This window comes from Vipera berus (assembly GCF_964194415.1).
Source record: "Vipera berus genome assembly, chromosome: 2".
NCBI classification, from domain to species: domain Eukaryota; kingdom Metazoa; phylum Chordata; class Lepidosauria; order Squamata; family Viperidae; genus Vipera; species Vipera berus.
In genome coordinates, this window is record NC_138203.1 from 16,033,655 (window position 1) to 16,054,081 (window position 20,427).

Below are 20,427 nucleotides of genomic sequence, written 5' to 3' on the forward strand. Positions count from 1 at the left end.
GGGCACATTCCTGACAGTGCCGAGAGGCTGAGCTGAGTGGCATGAATCTGAAGAGAAGCGCAACGCTGCCCAGGCTCTTGCCTGCCCAAACTAGGCAGGGTCATATGCTGGCCACTTCCAGGTGATGGTTCATTTCTTCATTCCTCACAAAGGGTGATACCTCCCCAGCGTGCACCCAGGGGGCAGTGCCGACGCGGCATGGGCCAATCCCTCACTGTTTCCAGACAGCCTTGTGGAGCTAAGACTGAATGCATTTTAGCATAGATGACTACTACGAAATTGTACATTGGCTTCCGGCTGGCCTGGGCCGGGGCCAAGGCAGCGGGGGCCGTTCCCTCACTGTTTCCAGGATGGCTTCGTGGGCCACATGAAACCACTTCGCGGGCCGCATCCGGCCCCCGGGTCTTGTGTTTGACATGTCTGGGTTACATCTTCATAGAATAAATATAGAATGCCATTTGAGGAGAAGAAGAGGTACAACAAGGTTTGGGAAATCTGAAAGGGATACAGGCAATCCTCAACTTACAACATGTCATTTAGTGACCATTCAAACTTACAACAGCACTGAAAAAAGCAATTTATGACTGTTTTCACACTTAAGACACTTGTAGCTTCCCCATGGTAATGTGATCAAAACTCTGAAGCTTGGCAACTGGCTTGTATTTATGACTGTTGCAGTGTCCCGGGGTCAAGTGATCCCCTTTTGCGACCTTCTGACAAGCAAAGTCAATGGGAAAGCCGACTCATTTAACAACCGTGTTACTAACTTAACAACTGCAGTGATTCACTTAACAAGTATGGCAAGGAAGGTCATAAAAAGGGGCAAAATTCACTTACATATGTCTTGCTTAGCAGCAGGAGGACTATCTGTACATATGTATGCGTGTTTGCACAGGTGCATGTGTGTGTAGTTTCCTAATATACTGAGCTAGCTTTTTTAAAAAAAATCTGGCAAACAGAAGGGGAAATATATTTTAAAATTATATAATTTGGATAAAATCACATTTGGTTCATCTCGTAACGGCCTAAGGCAGGGGCACCCAACTCCCAGGCCTCGGCCCACTAGTGCAGGGGTCCCCAGTAGTGAGCCACAACCTGTTCGAAACTGGGCCACAGGAGAAATGGGCAAGCATGCATGGGTGGAGCTGCACTTGTGTGAGAGGTGGGCAACACACACATGTGCGTGAAGCTCCACTTGCGCAAGCGGAGGATGCTTGCATTCGCACTCCAAAGCTCAATTTGTGCAAGTGGAGTTTCACATGCGAACGCAAGCACCGTCCGCTCGTGCACAAAGCTCTATTTGCGGTGAGTGGATGGCACACGTGCTCATTTGCCTGCCACTCACACACATAAACCAAGCTGGAACAGTTGGGGACCGCTGCACTAGTGGGCCATGGGAAAAATGGGCAAGTGCACACACATGAAGCTCCGCTTGTCCGAGCGGTAGGCACTTGAGCACAAAATTCCACTAGCGAAGGGTGCTCCTTCATAAAGCTCCACTTGTGCAAATAGAGATTCATGTGTGAGCACAAGCATCCTGTGCTCCTGTGCAAAGCTTCATTCGTGTGTGGAGGGCACGTTCACGTTCACCTGCCACTCACACACCCTCCCATTTGCCCCAAGCTGGGCCGCCAAGCTGGAAAGGTTAGAGACCACTGCTATAAGTAAAAACAAAATCTGAAACACAGAAATGATGCTACAGGGGAAAATAGCCACCGATTTTAATCCATTTCTTCGCGTGCACTCCTTCCTTAGGTTCAGATGACATGCTGGACCATGGCTATGCTAAGTAAGTCAAGGCAAGCCATGTGTGTAAATCTACAGACATAACCCTTTCACATTTACTACTAAAAAAACTTTCCCAAACTTTGTCTACCTGTTCTAAGTGTTTCATCTTATCTACTATCTGGCCCTTATCCACATTTTGTCAATCTGCTAAGCAAAACCAATATGCAATGTGAAATGGCTCATAGTTCAGATTTCTCGTACAGGTGACTAAGTATGCCTAACTCAGCTGAATGTTCCTAAAAGTACTTCATGGTAAAGAGAGGGTTTTTTTTCCCCTAGAGCAAAATGAAATCAGTGTAATTAACAAAATCTCTTCCGGTACAAAATGTTTTTGCCTCTTTTTTCATATCTGGGCAGGTACAAACTTTCCATGAGTAAACTATGGCAAATCAGTTTGGAAAAATGAGGTGTCAGATTTTTGACTTGTAAACACTGCAGAAGGCCGATAAACGAACAAATGTCTTTAAGCTCATATACAGAAAACTCATGCAAATATTTTATAATCAAGTGGAAAATACTTTTAAACATAATGTCACTTCCAGGATAGACTTTGAGATGAATAAAAGTACACTATGCTATAAATTATTGAAGACTGAACCAGCACAAAATAATCTCATGTGTGTCAGAAAAATCATGTGTCAGGAAAAGTCATTGACGGTACTGTCAAACTTTACCAAACCTGGCGAAGCTGTGTTTCTACCTACCTTAATGATAGCTTATACAACTGATACGACTATCTGGATTCGTGCAACATATTAGCCAACACTGCATTCTCTCAATGCTAGGCTAAAATATAATTAACTAATTTGTGATTTTAGTGTGTCACACATGTTATAGTGCTTGCTTTTGACTCAGCATGTTATACAAACCATTGCAGTTTGTAAATAGTTATTTATGTATCACCATGGTGCATGAATCTAAGTATTACGGGCTGATTAAACAATGCTTTTAAAAATATATATAAATACAGATATTCATGGATTTTTTATCTTATCTCTTCATAGTCTATTGTTTTTACAAACATTAGTGGTTCAATCTGGTGTTTCTTGGCAATGTCTCTTAACAAACTTTACCATTGTGTTGGAGGAATACTTTATTTTTGAAATAAGTAAAATGTGTGAATAAAGGTAAACTTTTGATATCCACCCAAAGTCTTCTAAGCTCCATGGTGGATATAAACAAACTCCTGTCCAAGGTCTATTCAAAATAATTCAAACTTATTCTCATAAATACCACATCCAAACTAAATTTGCATCACATTGTATTTAAAAAGCTCTAAAGAACCGAATACTATTAGGAAACTGAATGCCAATAAATCATTTACAAACAAGGGTCACCCAACAACATTTCTTAGATGGTACGAAAAGGACTGAGCTAACAATAATATATATTCTCTCATTTTAATGTGAAATCAAATATAGTCTAAAATGCTATGATGCTGGTAAATAAAGGACAATGAAAATACGTGTGTAAGCATGCACAAGTAACATTTAAAAGCTTTTCTGTCTAAATATCATGAAACCCTTAGCATTTTGAACTTCACATGTCTTCACATTCCATCTGTTTTGGAGAATATTTGTGACCATCTGAAGGGAGCATCATTATAAGATGATTTATTTCATTATGTAATATAGCAAGAATCTCCTTTATGCACAAAAGTAACATAAACAAAAAAGGCCTTTAATAACTTTGCTAAGAGTATTACTCAAGAGTAGTAATACCAGGGCTTTTTTTGTTATAGAACGCTCAGAACGGAGTTCTGGCATCTTTTTTGGATTTTTTTATTTTTTTATTTTATTACATTTATATACCGCCCTTTCCCGGAGGACTCAGGGCGGTTTACAGGGAATTAAAAACCAAAAATACAAAAGTTAAAACCAGTTTAAAAAAGGATGGAACCTTGTAGGGTAGGCAAGGCGGGTTGTATGACGTGTGAGTTCTGGCACCTTTTTCTTTTACAAAAAAAAGCACTGAGTAATACAATATGCGAGTAAAAATTTCAGTTGAAGAATGTGGTTGGATGTGATGGAAAAATCATGTGCTAAGTTCATCATCACATCAGAATGTGATTTATTTGAATTTGGCTCAGTCAATCAAATGTTTCAATCCAGCAAACTGCAGTTGTGCAAACTATGGCTAACCTATAAGATTTGGCAATACACTACCAAAGCACTAAAGTGCTTACAGTGTATCTACATTACATTCCCAGTACGCCCAAATAAATCAAAATAAATCTTGAGAGACCTCAAGTCTGAATTTTCAGTTTTTATACATGGTTTCTTGTGAAGCTACATTCTCTCTCCTAATTTTTAGCATCCCAAAATATGAGGTTATACCACAGAATGCAGAAACCTGCTTAAGGCAATAAATGTGAATTAAGAAACATATTAACTGGTTGATGGCATAATGCTTACCAATGTCCCTGAAACAAAGGTTTAGAAGCAAAATTTAATTAATGCATCTCAATTTTTATAGATTTCAGGGTTTGTGGTTTTTTAAAGATAGTCTCTACACAAGTCTGAATGACAGAACAAAGCATTATTGTGAATACATTATTCCCTTTCATCTGTGCATGTTGCATTATCAGAATTATTTTGCTGCTTTTTAAAACCCACAATAAAAGGATTTAACTTAGAAGTCATCCCAAGAGATAAACTGAGGCTGGCTGTAGGAGATTTTTAACTTAAATACACAGGCAGTGCTAGTAATACAGCTTTCAAACTCATGTCTATCGCTGCCTCACAAATAACTCAGGCGGCACCAGAAATCCCAGATTAAACAAGGTAGGGAAAGTATGCAGAGAGAACCTTCTGGAATTCTTTCCAACCCCTTAATAGCAGGTCCACTTTGGATCACATGACCAGGAGACTCGGGAAGGGGGAAACCTAGAATGGAAGAGCTGACAACATCTTTGCCATCTGCCTCTCCAGCGGAATTCATTGAGGAAAAAAATTCTGGATTTTACTTCTTTGAAGCCCCTAATCAAATCCAGCCCATTTTAAACTTAATCTTCCCTTTCTTGGCTTCCCCCATCACATCAGGTTTCCCTTAGTGTCAGCCTGCTTATGGACAGGCTAGTCTTTAGTCTTTTTATATCACTCAGTTGAGCTGGCAAGAACAAGAGACTGAGCCGATTTAAATATTCACTACACAACACAAGCTTTGGACCAAAATAAAAACTCCCCTTTTAAGACCCTGTAATTCCAGGGACGTGGTGGCTCAGTGGGGTAGGACGCTGAGCTTGTTGATCAGAAGGTCGGCAGTTTGGCGGGTCGAATCCCAAGAGCCGCGTAGCAGAGTGAGCGCCTGTTACTCGTCCCAGCTTCTGCCAACCTAGCAGTTCGAAAGCACGTAAAAATGCAAGTAGAAAAATAGGGACCACTCCGGTGGGAAGGTAACAGCGTTCCGTGCGCCTTTGGCATCTAGTCATGCCGGCCACATGACCACGGAGACGTCCTCAGACAAATGCTGGCTCTTCGGCTTTGAAATGGAGATGAGCACTGGCCCCTAGAGTCGGAAACGACTAGCACGCATGTGTGGGGGAACCTTTACCTTTACCTTTAATTCCAGATAGAGTCAGGGCAACTGGTTGGCGCTGAGCATTTACTGGCTGGATGCCCTTCCTGACGCCACATGGGGTTTGCAGCAGGTATTTTTTCTTTGTGCCCTTAGAGAGAAACATCTACCGCTACCTAGAATTGAACTCTCAACCTTCCTAGTGGGAGGCGGGCGTTTTCACTACTAAGCTGTTGGTCCTAATACTATTGACAGTATTGGTAGAAGATGGCCTAGGTGACAATAGTGAACAAAACAATTTAAGAAATTAAAAAAATAACATAATTGGAAACTAATTGTGCAAACAAGCTACTAAATCTTCTAAAGGTTACCAGATTTCTATGAGCTTGATGTAGAAGAAGAACCGTGTTAGTTTAAGGTAGCACAAAATCCAAAGGATTTTAATAGTACTTTTTATGATAAAAAGTATGATAGTACTTTTTAATACATTTTATTAAAATGTATGAACGTTCATCAGTCCTGGCACCTTTCACACGTGTCATTCAATGCATCTAAATGAGCTCACAACAGCTGATGTTATTTACTATGATTTGTTAATTGGAAAAGGTGCTACTAGATTCTTTTAGATTTTCGGATCTTTATGATCAGTTCTAGTTATCACTGCCAGAACCCAAAGAATAACAAGCAACATAATCTATATAATATGCAGAATGATGAAGAGCTAAATAAAGTATATTTAAAAATGGCTGATATGAGTTTGTCAAGATTTGTCAAAATTTGTCAAATTTTCAATTTGCAAGGATTATCATATTGGTCTGCTTGAGCAACTGTTGTAAGGTTTTCTTTCAGTGCATAGTAAGTTCTTTGAAATCTATAAAACATTATATTAACTCCAAAGTAATACATCTTAGGATAGAGATGACAAATCTCTATGCATAGAATTGAAAAGACTGCTAACAATGGATTAGAGATTATCATGTTTTGCCATTAAAAGTGCCACAAGGTTCTTATTCTAGCTTATTTCAAAGATGAACATAGCTAAATTCTGGAGAAAAATCAAACAACACACACAAATTAATATAACCAACTTCCTTTACTAGGATACCCCATAAACATACTAATAACTGAAGACAAATACAGCTTCTATATTTTCAGAAGAAGCTGAAATATAAAGCCTTGGAAGCAATCATTTTGAATTTGAAAATCTCACAATCACAACTTCAGAAATCTCCTTGATCCAGTAAAAAAAGATTAAACCTGTTTTGATTATCTGATTTATTGGATAGGATTCTACTTGGCTGAAATTTTGCATATGGATCTTATAATAAAAGTGGCCAATTGTACACATTCACTCTACCGGATCTTCTTCCCATTATAACCTTGCTCTTAAGGCATCAGAGTGAAACAAATCATGAATCAGTCATTCCTCACTTAACTTGCTTCTGTATTTTTGTGTCATATGTTTCGGCACATGAGAAGCGTCATTTTCCTCAGTGACTGGTGTGACGGGTCCATGAACGTGGCCTCATTCATTGTTTAAGAATTGCATAAACTATGACTAATTAGTAATTACTGTTCTCATGTGGAAAATTTGCTACTGCAAATCCAGAGAGATTTTTTTCCTTTTTAAAAAACATATCCTGAATAAAGTTTAACTATAACGTTACACTCGTCTCCTTTTCTTTCATCTAACTGCTATAATTTTACCTTTGACTATCAGGACATCTAAAATTTGCTACAAGGTTCTGATCATGGCTAATGAATTAATTTGGTCTAAATATAGTTCCTTGTAGCCATAGATTAACTAAGAGCTCACATATATTAAGACTATGGTGATGTGTGAACATAGCTGCTCTGCAACATGCCATGGCTGATCTTCAACATACTAACCAGGTTTGGGGCTTGTTTCTAGAGATCACCATGCAATCCCAATACTAGGAAATGAAAAAGGCCACCAATTCTTTGGGTTTAGAAATTCCATTAAACTGTGATTGGTTTCTATTTCAAGCAAGGACTTCATCATGAATGTGTTGGATAAGAAACTGATGTGTATGGTTATCAACTTTAAAACCCTGCATGATATGGGACTAGGCCAGGGGTAGGCAACCTCGGCTCTTTTATGATTCATGGATTTCAACTCCCAGAATTCCTGAGTCAGCTATGCTGACTCAGGAATTCTGGGAGTTGAAGTCCATGAGTCATAAAAGAGCCGAGGTTGCCTACCCCTGGACTAGGCTATCTGAGGAACCATCTCTCTTCAATGTTATCAGCCTGGACCACTCAGTCCAGCAGAAGAGGCATGCTACAGACCTCACAGGGTGTGTGAAGCCTCAGTGGTTAAAGATGTTTAGTTTGTCAGCTGGAAAGTTGAGCCCGGGTTAGAGACCTGAGCACTGCATGACTGGGTGAGCTCCCATTCCCTGGCCCAGCTCCTGCCCATCTAGCAAATGCAAGTAGGTAAATAGGTACCACTTGGGTAGGAAGGTAATAGCATTCTGTGCACCTTGGTGAGAATCATACTGGCCATATGACCATGGAAATATCTTCAGACAACGCTGGCTCCCTCACTAAGAAACTAAGATAAGCGCTGCCCCCTAGACTCGGACATGGCTGGACAGGGGAAACTTTTACCAACCCCATTAGTAAAAAACTTTTGGCTGGCAAAATCTGGAAGGAGAATGTTTTCTGCTTTGGCCCCTACGCTATGGAATAGATTTCTGCTTGAGGTGAGGTCTGCCCCCACTCTTTTAGACTCTGGAAGGGCATTAAAATCTGGCTCTGCCAGTTAGCCTGAGGTCTTCAATGGGAGTGGTGGATTAACTGAGAAGATACTACTGCCATACAGTACTGATCTGCCTTTTTTGCTGCTTGACTGTGTATTTAATGTTTTAAATATATATTATATTATTTTAATTGTAAGCTGTCCAGAGTCACTTTACAAAGTGAGATGAGTGGCATATAAATTTAATAAATAAATAAATAAATAAGAATGCAAGTCTCATTCTGACTTATTCTCACCTCTCTAAATTACAGTTTGGACATCACACTAAATGTGATCTTAAATATATTAAGCCCCTGAATATTAGACTCCAAGTTTACTACACGAAAGTTAAGTGGTTTGCTTGTTTGTGGCTCAGAAGGTTAAGTGAACCTACGGATAGTGATTTTTTTCAATAGACCTTAATGAGCAAACCATTATTTTAGATTATTAAACCAACTACCTTAATTTACATGTAATGCAAAGTTAGTTTATTTGTTTTTCGCTTAGTGTGATTCATCTATCCATTCAATTAGCACAACGTTTGAATCAGTAACTGAGGATGAAAAAAATGAAAAATATGAGTAAACCATATTTCATTCCATTCTTAAATCTTCAGAGACATCTGCTTAGTTATTTTTAGACTGCGACCACAGGCAATGTAATAAGAAATGGTACAAGTTGACTACTGCGAAAGCCACTCGCTCTCCACCTTGGCAATGGGGCAAATTGCCTCCAGAAACACTGGAAGTTTTTAAGAAGAGATTGGACAACCATTTGTCTGAAATAGTACAGGATTTCCTGCCTGAGCAGGTAGAAGATCTCCAAGGTCCCTTCCAACTCTGTTATTCAATTCCAATTCCAATTCCAATTCCAATTCCAATTCCAATTCCAATTCCAATGCCATTCCATTCCTATAGTCACTTTTAATTTCCCACAGGAGAGCAGCAGAACATAGTGAAAAAATTTAGTTTTTTTTTTAAAAAAACTGTTTTTAAGAGTTAATAATTTTTTAAAGCAAGTAATTATTGCTCTTAAATACTCTTAATTAAAACTCATTCTTCAGAGTAAAGCCATTTATAGTCCCGGTTTGATGGTATGAATTCACACTATAGCAAAATAAGCCATTCAAGAGTTTTGCAAACACAGGTAGTCCTTGACTTACAACCACAATTGGGACCAGAAAATTTTTTGTTAATCAGTGCAGTCACTAAATGAGGCATCACGTGACCACCCCCATTTTTATGACCTTTTTTGCCATGGTAATTAAGGCAGACATCACACGAACGTGAGCTGAGACCTTCTCTGCCAGCTTCCCCATTGACGTTGCTTGTGGGAAGCCAGCTGGGAAGGTCACGTGATGATCAGATGACTCCAGGATGCTGAAACCATTGTTAATATATACCAAGCACCTGGATTGAAATCATGTGACCACATGGACTCTGCAACAGTCATAAATGTGAGGACCGTAAGTCATTTTATTCAGTGCTCTTATAACACTCTCCAAATGAATGGTTGTAAGTTGAAAATTACCTGTGATTATTTCCTTCCATGTAGACATGGTTCAATTAAGTTCAATGCCCCAAATGGTGTTATTTACGCTGTCCGTACTTTCTAAATTTGGACTTTCAAGAAACTATTTTTCCATCATGTTCTTTTTACACTGTGTGAATGAAAACTTATGCAATAGACATTACTTCCTGGTGTACTAAGGCTATAGTTATACATACGCACATAAATACTATACATATATACACACACACACACACACACATGCTTACCCCACAAAAGTATGCAGTATATAAAATCCATCAAAGACTAGATACTTATTTTCATATTATGTACAAGAGCTATTACCCCCCGTAGATCGGGCTCGCAACTTGGGGGTCCTTCTAGATTCACAGCTCTCCTTAGAAGATCATATAGGAGCTGTGACTAGGGGGGCCTTCACCCAGGTTCGCCTGGTGCGCCAGTTGCGGCCCTATCTAGACCGGGATGCCTTGCGTACAGTCACTCATGTGCTCGTGACCTCTCGTTTGGACTACTGCAACGCTCTCTACATGGGGCTGCCCTTGAGGACCACTCGGAGGCTTCAACTGGTGCAGAATGCAGCCGCGCGAGTGGTGTTGAGGGTCTCCCGATACTCCCATGTTACACCTCTGCTCCGCGAGCTGCATTGGCTGCCAGTTGCCCTCCGGGTGAGATTCAAGGTGCTGGTAATGACCTATAAAGCCCTACATGGCATGGGTCCGGATTACCTACGGCAGCACCTGCTGCCGGCATCAACTTCCCTCCGTCCAGTGCGCTCCCACAGAGAGGGCCTCCTCAGGGTGCCTCAGATCAGAGAATGTCGATTGGTGGCCCCCAGGGGGAGGGCATTCTCTGTGGGCGCGCCAGACCTATGGAACCCCTTGCCGGTTGAGCTCCGGATGGTCCCCGACCTTCGCTCCTTCCGGCGCGATTTAAAAACTTATTTATTTGAACAATCTGGCCTGGTTTGATGGGTTTGGGGTTGGATCTAATTTTAACATAGTTTTAATCATTGTATTATATTGGGCATGATTACTTAATTCTTTTAACTTCTTTTAACTTTTGTATTTATATTCTGATATTTATTGCCCTGTACACCGCCCTGAGTCCTTCGGGAGAAGGGCGGTATAAAAATTTAATAAAACTAAACTAAAAAGTTGATTAGAAGATCAAACTCAAACTGATTTATCTTTTTCCAAGTGATAGTTTTTTATTCAATATATTTGTATTGTTTTATAAGCTGAAATTGGTCTTCTTAAAGAGCATCACTTGATTTATTTCAGACCTAGTAAACAGATTATTTCTCCTACATATAATTCATTGTCCTTTTATTTGCAACAGTTTATTTTGCAAAAACAAAATTCTCTCTACGGTAGAAAATCTACTTTATTGTCTTGAGTCGCTTAAAAGAATTGTAGATTGACTTCCATTGTTTGGCAAAACTTCTCAGATTTCTGTTCAAACACAATTCTACATTCAAAATAAACTGAATGTAGTGGGACAATTCTCGTATATTGTAGTTTGCTTAGGAGATCCGATTTCCAATTTAATCCTTTGCATGTTTATTACACGCATGTGTAATTCAAAATACCTAAAGGTGTACAGATTTGTGGTTTCAGTTGCTTTCACTGACTGAATAAACATAAAATGCTTAAATGTGGGGAAAACATTCATATCATATCATACTTCCATTAGTGTAGTTTCTTCTATTTTGTTGCTATTCAGAGGCAGTACATACTCTTTGATGTTCTTATGACCACTGTAAACCTTTTAGCAGAAATATTATCCAAAGATGGAGAAGAACCTGATTAATTTTGAAAAACACTAAGCAGAGTCAGAGCTAGTTAGTATATGGGGATAGGAGAGTACTAGGAAATCTCAAAAAAGGGGGGGCAACCCTTTAAGGTAATGACAAACCATTTCTATATTGCTGCCAAGAAATCAACCTGGCTCTAAAGCAGGGGTGTCAAACTGCCAGCCCCACGGGCCGGTTGCATCATGCGGAGGCCGCACCCACCCCAGCTCTGACAATGTAAAAACAAGTCACGATACGTCGCGACACATCATGTGATATGGCGAGTTTGACACCCGTGCTCTAAAGCATCCCATAATTTTAGAAAATGTTCCTCAATTCAGTTCAACTCTAGCGTGCTAAAAATTGACATGATGTGGTTAAACTCTGATCTAATTTGTTATCCAATATAGTCTTTAATTAAAGTTAATTAGCCTGGATGCTTTAAAAAAAACACTGCTACAAGCTATACTTACTTATGGAAACAAAACATGAATTGTGCCAGTCCCAACATGTTCACTACATAATTTTTCCTAGAGAAAAAAAAATTAAATTTGTATTGTTTTAATGCCAAGGGGCCAATAGTAATACAGTCAGGGACAGGGGTAAAAGTCACAATTTCACCAACCCAGACAACTTCTAATTGTTGTTTAATGGAAAATAACCTCCCTTCACATCTGAAAACAATTATATTTACTTGCCATGTCTAACATGGAAAAATCTGAAACTCTGGGTAAATAATGTACATATTTGAAGAAGGTCACGCTGAATTCTGAACTAAACAGTGGTATCTCCAGACCAACCTCACTTTTCGGGTCTGGTTGGAACTTGCTGAAATTCCTGCTCTGCTGAATCACCAACAGATATCTCTTGAGCTAAGCAACATACACCAAGGAAGGATTTCTACACCAATCTTCCTGAACAGCTATTTTCGTTCTGTAATAAAAGCTTAAATTCCCATTATTCATCCATGAAGAAATCTCTGTTTATTGAATAAGGCATCTTCGGCTTTCTTCTTACAATACAAAGCCACACACGATAGCTAAATGTATGCAAACGGAACAAATCATATTATGTCTTAGAATGAAGGCAATCACTCTGTTTAATTGTGCCTATCCACAAATAACTGTACAACGTGGGTGAGTGCAAAGTACACACACCCCACATTCAAGAATAGCCCTGCAGCAAAAAGTTGCAGTGTCAAGAGCTCCTGTTTGAGGTTTCAGCAACTCCACCCAATCTTCCTCACCCTGCAAAATTTAATCAGCCAGCAAAGGATCTAGAGGCCAAATTATAGGATGAATGGTTGAAGGAGCTAGGTATATCTTCTAGCCTATTACAGAAAAGGATTATCATTAGGGGGACATGATAACGGTCTTCTAATGGTTGAGGGGCTCTCACAAAGGATTTACTTATTCTCCACAGCACCTGAGGATGGGGGAAGTTGATTAAAGAGAAATCAAAGCTAGAAGGAAGAAGAAATTTTCTGACGTGAGAACAATTAATCAATTGCCTCCTGGAGTTATGGGTCAATGGAGATTTTCAAAAGTAGACTGGACATCCATTTGACTGGGATGGTATAAGGCAGACATGTCAAACACAAGGCCCGGGGGCCGGATCCGGCCTGCGAAGTGGTTTCATGAGGCCCGCGAAGCCATCCTGGAAACAGTGAGGGAACGGCCCCTGCTGCCTTGGCCCTGGCCCAGAGACCCTCCTCCTGCCAGAGACCCTCAGATCTGTCCCACTCTTGCCCAGGCCCCCATAGGCACCCTTGATGCGAATGATGTAGAGCTGGCCACGCCCACCCAGTAGGCCACACCCACCCGGCCCCCTGAGGGCAACCGCAATGCTGATGCGGCCCTCAATGAAATTGAGTTTGACACCCCTATAAGGCTCATGCCCTGAGCAGAAGACTGGACTAGAAGATCTCTGAGATCTCTTCCATCCTTATGATTCTATGTTTTTGTTTTCCCCATGAAATTGCCACCATGGGAGGGGGTACTTCTGAAAACCTAAGGCTCATTCAAGTCTACTGATTGTGCAAAAGCTGTACATGCTATTTTTCTGTAAATAGGGGCAAAACAACTGAATTTGAATAACATTTAATATTATAGCCAAATGGTTTTGAATGTGGATTTTACTTTTTTAGAATACAGCAATAAGGTAAAAATGACTTTTAAAGATAGTTTCTAATGCTATTCTTTGATGACTTCTATTCACATTTTTTTAAAAAAAATACACTGAACATAATAAAAATAGAGAAAGCTAAGCTAAGGACCGGGATGCCTTGCGTACAGTCACTCATGCGCTCGTGACCTCTCGTTTGGACTACTGCAACGCTCCCTACATGGGGCTGCCCTTGAGGACCACTCGGAGGCTTCAACTGGTGCAGAATGCAGCTGCGCGAGTGGTGTTGGGGGTCTCCCGATACTCCCATGTTACACCTCTGCTCCGCGAGCTGCATTGGCTTCCAGTTGCCCTCCGGGTGAGATTCAAGGTGCTGGTAATGACCTATAAAGCCCTACATGGCATGGGCCCGGATTACCTACGGCAGCACCTGCTTCTGGCGTCAACCTCCCTCCGTCCAGTGCGCTCCCACAGAAAGGGCCTCCTCAGGGTGCCTCAGATCAGAGAATGTCGATTGGTGGCCCCCAGGGGGAGGGCGTTCTCTGTGCGCGCGCCAGACCTGTGGAACCGCTTGCCGGTTGAGCTCCGGATGGCCCCAGACCTTCGCTCCTTCCGACGCAATCTAAAAACCTATTTATTTGAACAAGCCGGCCTGGTCTGATGGGTTTGGGTTTTAACATAGCTTTTAATTACTGTATTATATTGGGCATAATTATTTAATCTTTTTTAACTTTTGTATTTTGTATTTTGATATTTATTGCCCTGAGTCCTTCGGGAGAAGGGCGGTATAAAAATTTAATAAATATAAATATAATATAATAAAACCAGCAATAACAAAAGCCACGGTCTATGCATGAATCCATTAAACGAAAGGATGGGGAGGGGGTGGAAGATGAGAGAATACTTTTCATTGGGTCCCAGGAACAGGGCTTTGTGCATCCTTGAAATTTCTAAGTATCCTACATTATTAAGATTGTGTTTGCCCTTGCTTGAATGGTTCAATTGTCAAATAAGGTATTGTCTGAAACAAAAGCACCATTTTATCATAGAAATTTTCCCCAACAGTGACAATTTTAATTTCTCTCATGTTAATTTTGTTCCATGTCTTAACTTTAAAGTCACTTCAAAATGAGATACGCAGCAGATAAATAAATAAATATCTTGAAAAATCATACAATTCAAATTTGTCATACTAATAACCAACTAATTCTTTCTGGAATCATATGTGTAACTGCAAAGAGAAAGACGGAAAGCCAATTGTTTATATCTTTTTTCATCTTTTCTTTTTTCTTTGCCTCTTTTTTCCTTTTTTCTTTTCCACATTTGCTACATTTTTTCTTTCAATGTATTTCATATTATATACATGAACACTTTTAATAGAAACTATTAAAAGCAAAGATTTGTTTGCCAAATATGCTAATCCACTCTTAGCTAAATCCTACTTTTATATTCATCTGACTGGATCCCCACAGCCCAGTGAGCCATAAACTAACCACACCAACTAGTTTCAAATAGTATAATGAGCGAACCTCAAACTAAGCAACTCTACTGCGTCATGTGGACGCAATATAAATGTGAAAAATGCAAAAGCAATGGGCAAAGATGTATCTGTGCTCTTAAATCAACTGAATAACAACAAATCTCCTTGGAATATCCGCAAAATCACTTGCTCAACATCTGGCCATTTGCACCAGGCACTAGCAGGATTAGGTCAGCCTATGGGCTGTCAATCCATATAATGACAGGAATAAAGAAACAGCAGCCAGAGGAATCCTCAAGCCTGAAGCCGGAGAAGATTCATCTGAGAAACTATAGATGGAAGATATATATATATATATTTGACATTTACCAATGGCACAGTTTGGAGAAAACAAGTTGATCACTAGATTAAGTATTAAAGGGAGGGTGAGTAAATCAGAGCCAGAATGTAATTTGGTTTATTCCTCTCGCACATGCACACTTATCTGCACTTTGCACAAAGTTACTAGTTCAAGGCCAGACTACAAGTTGTCTATCACATGTTCAACGGGCCCGTACAAGGGGCACAATTTTGCCCGCACAAACCCACGCCAACAAGGGCAAAACACGAGAAAAACATTCTCCATACCAAAGATCAGGGGAGAAGGGAGCAGGAAGGGTGGGGGGGTGGGGGGAAAGAGACACTCAGCAATCCCCTCAAGTCAGCACCTGACGCCCCTCTTGCTGTCCGGCTCCCTCGCCAACCTGGGTGCCCGCCAAATGCTTCCCCAATAGCCTCTAGTCTGTCACGCTGAGGGCAGCGAGGCAGATGGGACTTGTAGTCCACTCCGTCGACAGGTCCATCTGGAGAAACGGGAGGGCGACTGCCGAGAAGAGGACTGTCAGGTGAGAACAAAAGCCCGGGAAAGCTTCCCTCCCCGCCCTTTCGCTAACCCGATCGGCGGCACCCCTCCTTCCCACCCCCACCCCTCGCCGTCCCTACGCTTACCCCCCCCCGGCGCCTCCAAGCGGAACCCCCTTTTGCGGCCGTCGCTCACTTAGTTGGCTCTCATGCTCCCGCTCGTGCGCTCCCTCGCTCTCTCGCCCCGGCCACAAGCGGCTGCAGAGCCGGCGGAGTTGACGAACAAGTTTTCCAAGTTTCCTCTCCTCCTCCTCCTCCTTTCTTTTCCTCTCGTCTCCTCGCGGAAGACGTTTTCCTTCCCCGCCGGGAGAACCCAGGAGGCTGGAAGAGGCGAAGCCAGCGGAGACGGGGCCAGTTTGGAGACTCCGGGAGAAGAGGAAGGAGCGCGCGCGCGCACGCACGCACACACACACACTCACACAGGCACCCCTCCCTCGACGTCCCTCCCCGACACCTCTGACAAGCAAAAAGCCCACCCCCTTGGCCGGGAAGCGCCCACGTGACTCGCTCAGGTAAGCGGGCTGCGCCGCCCCCTGCCGCGCCTCGCCTCGCCCCGGGAGAGAGAGAGAGAGAGAGAGAGAGCGGCCGTGGGAGGCGCGCGCGTCGGGGGCGCAGGAACAGGTGCGAAAAAAAAGCGCCACAGGCACGCGCCCGCACCTGGCTAGCCGGTGGACTCTCAGGAGCGCGCTTGCGCGTTGGGGTATTGGTGGGGAAATCTGTTTGGGGCCGCTGAGGGGAATCCCAGGTGTGTAATATTATTTCTCCTGCGCCTGAAGCGACTACTACTACGACTACTACTACTACTACTACTAATAATAATAATAATAATAACAACAACAATAACAACAACAACAATGTTGGAAGGGACCTTGGAGGTCATCTAGTCCAACTCCTGCTCAGGCAGGAAACCCTATACCAGGGGTCAGCAACCTGAAACAGTGAAAGAGCCACTCGGAACCGGTTCCCTCACAAAAGGAAAAACTGGGAGCCGCAAAGAAATGTGTGCGCATGCGCGTACATACGTGCACGCGCAGAACAGGGTTTGACTGAAGAGTGGAGCCAAGGCGAGATATGCACCTACCCTGCATATTTGAATTGATTGGTTGAACTTTTTTAGTCCCACTTTTTTTTTTTTGGACTGCACATGGCAGAGGACTGGGAGCCGCAGGAGACTGCTGGAAGAGCCGCATGCGGCTCCGGAGCCGCGGGTTGCAGACCTGTGACCTATACCATTTCAGACAAATGGCTGTCCATCTCTTCTTAAAAACTTCCAGCGTTGGAGCATTCACAGCTTCTGGAGGCAGGTTGTTCCACTCAGTGCTTTTTTTGAAAAAAAAAAAAAAAGGTGCCGGAACTCACACATGTCATACAAACCACCTTGCCTACCCTACAAGGTTCCATCCCAAAAAGGTGCTGGAACTCCGTTCTGAGCATTCTATGACCAAAAAAAAGCCCTGGTTCCACTGATTAATTGTTCTAACTTAACAGGATCCCAGTAGGGAGCAGAGAAAGAAAAGGACTGAAAAGGAGGTGTTTTGCAAAATGTGGGGAAGAGGGTCCAAGCCTCCCGATAGTATACTGCTAGGATGCCTAGAAGAATATGAGCCATTACGGTGTTTTTCGCCTCTCTGATCCTTTTTCTGATTTGGGATCCATTTGTTTTATAATTGCATGAAAACCAATTACTCATGATTTTATCTATTTTCTCCATTCTGCCCCAAACCTACCACTTTTCAGCCTAAGAATGAACCACGCGCTAATTTGAATTGCTGCTGCTGCCGTTATCTACCAGCCTGGTCTTTGTGGTTCAATAACTGCCAAAGTGTGGGCGTTGCTTATCATGGCTTGATGATTAAATCACAGCTACACATGCTAAACCACGATTTCAAGTCACAATGACTCACATGACTTGGTAAGCCATTAGGGTTTTAAAACATTTCAGAAGATTGCTTCTCTTTGATCTCTAAGGGAAGTGCCTCTTAAAAGCTGCTTCCAGAAGCAATGCAGCCCCTCAGTTTTAAAAGAGCATTTTACAAATCAGTTGCCTTGTCCTAAAGCCCTAAATGGCATGGGCCCAGTTTATCTTAGGGAGCACATGCTGCCAGCATCAATTTCCCATCGTCCTGTGCGCTCCCACAGGGAGGGCCTCCTTAGGGTGCCGCCGGTTAGGGAGTGCCGGCGGGTGATCCCCAGAGGAAGGGCGTTCTCTGTGGGCGCACCTGCCCTATGGAACGATCTGCCTGTGGAACTCCGGACCGCCCCCGACCTTCGTTCGTTTTACCGGGACCTAAAAACCTGGTTATTTAATTTATCTGGCCTGGACTGAGGGGTTTTAACTTTTTAATTTTTTTAACTTTTTGGGCTATTAATTGTTATTTAATTTAATTTTAATTTAATTTTAATTTTTATATTGTCTTTTAACTTTGCCCTGTAAACCGCCCTGAGTCCTTCGGGAATAGGGCGGTATATAAAATGAATTTAAATAAATAAATAAATAAATAAATAAATAAATAAATAAATAAATAAATAAAGTCTCCAACAAATCCAACAGACTGTTTGGAAACCTCTGCTTAATGGAAGTTTTGGAATGAAGCAAGTGAAATGTAGGTACTTTTCACATCCTACAGGTCAGAAGTGAACAAACCATGATACAGCCTTAGCACAATGCGCAGAAGTTAAACTAGTCACACAGAACAAGTTAATATCTGTCTTTTTCCCAGTCATTTATTGTTCACACTGCATGAAATGGTTCATGATAATAAGGTCATTGCTTGATCCTAATTCCACTTTCTTCTCTCTATGCTTGAAAAGTCTTCATTGTCCTAGATCTGGATGCTAGGAGCATCTTCCTATAGCTTTGAATAGCGATGGTATAGGAGAGAAAAAAAAACACCAAGGCATGAGTGTGCATGATATAGCAGAGGTCCCCAACCTTTTGGGCACCAGGGACTGGTTACGTAGAGAGATGTTTTTCCGTGGACCAGAGAGGGTGTGGTTTTGTGTGCTGGCAGCATCCCGTGGATGGGGCTTTGCTTGTTTGTGTGGGCCAGTTGCTGGCATGCCGCGGCCCACTACTGGTCCACGGACCGGGGGTTGGGGACCCCTGATACAGCAGATACAAGTAATCCTTGATTTACGACCACAATTGGGACGAGGATTCCCCTTGCTAAGCAAGGCAATGTCAACACCCCACCGCCCTGTGCGCTCCCACAGAGAGGGCCTCCTCAGGGTGCCACCGCTCAAGGAATGTCGGCTGGTGGCCCCCAGGGGGAGGGCATTCTCAGTGGGTGCGCCAGCCCTCTGGAACTGCTTACCAACTGAAATCCGGATGGCCCCCGACCTCCGCACCTTCCGGCGCGACTTGAAGACTTACCTATTCCAGCAGTCCGGCCTGGCTTGATAGCTCTAATTGGGGTCCCAGTTTGTTTTGTTTATTGTTTTTCAGTACTGTTTCATTATGTTTGCCTACCTTACTCTGTACACCGCCCCGAGTCCCTCGGGAGAAGGGCGGTTTATAAAAACAAATAAAATAAAAAGGCAGTTAAGTGAGTTATGCCCAATTATATGATCTGTTTTGCTATTATTGAGTGAATCACTGCAGTTGTTAAATGAATGATGTGGTCATTAAGCCAATCCAGCTACCACCCCTTGACTTTGCCTGTCAAAAGACAGCTGGGAATGATAACATGACATGGGGATGCTGCAACTTAGGACCAGTCATAAGTTATACTTTTTATTATAACACAAACAGTGGCTAAATAAATGGTTGTAAGTTGAGGACTACCAATATTGTTTACGACAGGCCTGTATTATAACAGAATAACAGAGTTGGAAGGAACCTCAGAGATCTTCAACCCACTACTCAGGCAGGAAATATACCATTCTAGAAAAATGGTTGTCCAGTCTCTTCTTAAAAACCTCCAGTTTTGGAGCACCCACGACTTTTGAAGGCAAGTCATTCCAACTGTCAGGAAATTTCTCCTTAATTCTAGGTTGCTTCTCTCCTTGATTAGTTTCCATCCATTGCTTCTTGTCCTGCTATCAGGTGCTTTGGAAAATAGGTTGACCTTAAATAATATAATTTGATATTATAATTCTAACATATAATTATATATGTTAAACGTTTGGCAGTTTCACCAAAGGAACTTGGAAATCACATATTGCATCCAAACTATCAAGACTTTTATTTGGAATTCTTGAGCTGAATTTAAAATGTGTCTCAGCAATGGTGTGCACTGCAGACATAGAAAAACAAAAAAGCAATATAAATCAAATTCAGAAGCATAGCTACAAATTCTTCCTGAAGTGTTTTGAAGAATTATAGCCTTTCACTCACCTCCCATTCATCTGAGAAATGTTTATACATCTGTTGTCAGGACAAAAGGTGGGGACCTGGTATTCATTCAAACATTGACCTAGCCAGATGTGAGGGCACAAAACTTTTCATCAAAGGGAGCTAGCAGACAGAAAGTCGTGGCAGCTGTAGTTTTGTTTTTACAGGGGATATAAGGTGAAGGAACATTGGTGCCTTGCACA

General features: G+C 41.9%; 1 protein-coding gene across 1 annotated transcript in view; it reads right to left on the reverse strand.

The window, feature by feature from the left end:
• The window catches only part of ATP8B1 (ATPase phospholipid transporting 8B1), a 92,193-nt gene extending 76,005 nt beyond the window's left edge, over positions 1 to 16,188 (reverse strand). Inside the window, exon 1 of the mRNA XM_081317019.1 lies at positions 15,979 to 16,188. The gene's annotated coding sequence lies outside the window, so the exon portion shown is untranslated. The remainder of the gene's footprint in view (positions 1 to 15,978) is intronic.
• Positions 16,189 to 20,427: the final 4,239 nt, after the last annotated feature.